General features: G+C 29.1%; 1 long non-coding RNA gene across 1 annotated transcript in view; it reads left to right on the top strand.

Moving 5' to 3' along the window:
• The window catches only part of LOC108663709, a 10,364-nt gene extending 7,461 nt beyond the window's left edge, over window positions 1-2,903 (top strand). Inside the window, exon 3 of the long non-coding RNA XR_001929719.1 lies at window positions 2,404-2,903. This is a non-coding gene — a long non-coding RNA (uncharacterized LOC108663709). The remainder of the gene's footprint in view (window positions 1-2,403) is intronic.

The following is a 3,220-nucleotide window of genomic DNA, read 5'->3' as shown; positions in this document are numbered from 1 at the left end:
AAACCTTTGGTGGTTTTCTTCACTTGTTTTCATGCTACACATCATTAATCACCTAAAAACACTAACATACCTAAAAATCAAACCAATCCAAGATTATTCTCTCTCCATATCCATTTTGATCAGCCATGAATTCACCATGAAAGCATGCTTTTCAACCATGGAAATTAAGGGAAAATGCATAGGAAAAATAGTTCATAAACTAAAATCAAGAAATTTTACCTTTTTTCACTTGATTTTCTTGAAAATCCATACTTTTCTCTTGAATTTCTTTCCACCTAGGTTTTGTTCTTCTTTTTCCCTTTGTTTTCTTGCCAAAGCCGACCCTTATGAGAGAAAAATGGTGGTGTGGGCTGATTTTTATAGTTAAATAATATAATAATTTAAATTTACCACATGGCATTCCATGATTGGTCTATTTTTTTTATTCTTATCTTTTAAGCTTTAAATCTCTACCACACATTATTCAAGGGTCAAAAATGCTGATGGGTGAAGACCTTGTGCTGAAAAAATGCTTTAGGGGTGCAAAATTACCGTTTCACCCCTGTACTTCAAGTTATATCAAAATTAAAATTTTTCACTTCTAAACCTCAAATCATACTCCAATAAATCAAATGGGGCCAAAAAAATCTTGTCTAAAAATTTTCATTTTGTCCCCAAGTGGCAAATGACCATTTTGCCCCTAGATAGTGAAAATTCCGGTTTGACTCCAAATTGATCCTCGAACTCCGAATTACCATTTTGAGTCATCACTAAGCTGTGAAACTCTTAATTTCACCTTAAAATTTCTATTTGAACTAGTTCGAGGCTTAATCGACTTAATGGTACCATTAGAGGCAATTTCATCTTTTAACGATTTCTGAAACTTCCTAAATATATAAACATTCTATTGAGCATGTAAATGACATCGTAATTATTTTATAGAACAGGGTTTGACATAAATCTTGTGTTTTAATGAGTAAAAACACAAAATCTTGCTCTAAATCAGTGAAATTCATAGGAAGTTTGAATACTTATGTAAGGGAGTTGAGAGAATTTGAGAAAGAATGAGAGAAAGACCCACAACTTTGGTAGAAACTGACGCCTTGGAACCCTTTATATGATTGAAGGTATCGATACTTGAGGTGAGGTACCAATACTTTCTTGTAGGGATTTTTATTTTGGCTACTATGTTGAAAGTATCAATACATGATTTTACGGTATCAATACTTTGTTCAAACAATTAATGAAGTATTGATAATTGCATTATTGTAGCTCTAAAATACATATTTTTGACTTTTCAAAACATATATGATGGTCCAAAATGATTTTTCATCGAACTTAAGGTTAGATTTCAATTCAAAAAGAAATTAAAAACATTATTTTAGGCCTACGCAAGTATATTTTTCAACTTAAAAACAAAAAATCGTTAAATCAAGTTGAGCTCCTTTACTTCTCAAAATGGACTAATTTATATAAACTTAGAGTTGGATGGCTTTACATATGAATAACCAAACCTCACTACCAAAAACTCGAGCTTTGCTGACAGAAATTTCGTCAATAAAGGGAAACAATATGTTGATGTTGTACTTTAACGACGAAATTGCTAACAGAAAAATCTGTTGGCACGTGGTTGAAAATACCTTCATCAGTAATGGCCATTCCGTCGATGACGAAAAAATACGTTGCAATATTCTTTGAAATTTCATCGGCCTATTCATCAAGAGAATACCAAATCCGTCGATTGTAGGATTGGTTAGTGAAACAAATATTAAGTTAGTAAATTCCGTTGATGCATTACCGACGGATTGGAAACAAACCTTATTATAAATTTTTGTCGATAAAAAGTGTGAATCCATTGATAAATTCCATCAGTATAATTTTTTTAAAAATGTCTATAAAAATAATGATAAAAAATTGAATATGTATGAGTACACATATATAAGAGAAATATGTAAAAGAACTAATTTATAATATACAACAAATATTTTATTAAATTTAAATATTGAAAATATTTTATTAATCATATTGAAAAAATGAATACAAATTGTATTAATTCTTATTACAATCAATTAAAAATAAAAAGTAAAAAATGTACAATTATATGAAAAATAAAAATGAAATATAAATACTTATTTATTTACTATGCATCATCCCTTGTTAGGAGGCCCCGTCGATCTATCTAATGAAGATTTGACATTGATTGTTGATGACTGATAACTCTAAGATATAGAGTTATTTGAGCTTAATTTTGATAGTAATTTTTAGCTTAATTCTTGTAGTAATATATAGAAATTAGTATATTTTATTTGATTATTTTAAATTAGTTAATTTAGGTGAGTCAATCTAAAATTAGTTAATTTTATATCTAATTTGGTGTTAATGTGGTTAAGATAGGTTGTAATTGATTTATTTGTGTTTTTGTAGGTATTTGATGAAAGAAGAATATTAGTGGAAGAAGAAGACCAATTTCACAAGTACAGATTTTCACTACATATGTTTTGGTATTTTGAGCATGACTCTTTCTACAAAGCTCTAAATGAGATGATTCTTGGACTATTGGAAAGATAAGAGAAAAAGCTATAACTTTTATGTTGACTACTTCACCCAGTTAGTCCTGGAAGATGGTAAAAAATTATATCAAATTTGAAGAACTGCAGCAATCCTAGAGCAATTATGATTTTTGCTAATTAATGGGTCGAGGTCTCAACCCACGTAGTCTGATGAGGAAATCCTAATTGAAATTGAATTCCTTCTTAACCCAACTTGGCCTAACTTAAAAACCCTATAAAAATAACTTTATGGAAGACTTTTAAAAGGAGAGGATGAAACACTAGATTGAGAGTTGAAAATCAATTCACAAAATTATTAAAGAAAAGTCTCATTGGAAGCCAAAGAAGAAATTGAAGAATTCAAGAAGATTTGGAGATCAAGAATTCAACTCTTGGGTTCCTTTTATCTTTTTATTGTTATTTTATTTTCTTGGTTCTGTTTTTAATGTTTAAACTTTATTCAATAATTATGTGTGACTTGATGTAGTCTGATTTATTTATGTCTCTTTTGCTTATGTTTGATAGATTTAAGTTGTTTATTTTATTCTATTCTTAATGCTTCCAATTATCTGATCACCAATTATATTGAATTGAAAACTTAGGTTAAATCTTGACGAAGGAGATTTAGGTAAATCTTGAATAAAATAACGTATGATCGAATGCACTTAGTTGATTAGATGATTTGATTTGCA

Source organism: Theobroma cacao, chromosome 10 (genome assembly GCF_000208745.1).
Source record: "Theobroma cacao cultivar B97-61/B2 chromosome 10, Criollo_cocoa_genome_V2, whole genome shotgun sequence".
Classification (NCBI taxonomy): Eukaryota; Viridiplantae; Streptophyta; class Magnoliopsida; order Malvales; family Malvaceae; genus Theobroma; species Theobroma cacao.
The sequence above is the reverse complement of the archived record's forward strand: the minus strand, read 5'-3'. Positions and strand labels throughout refer to the sequence as shown.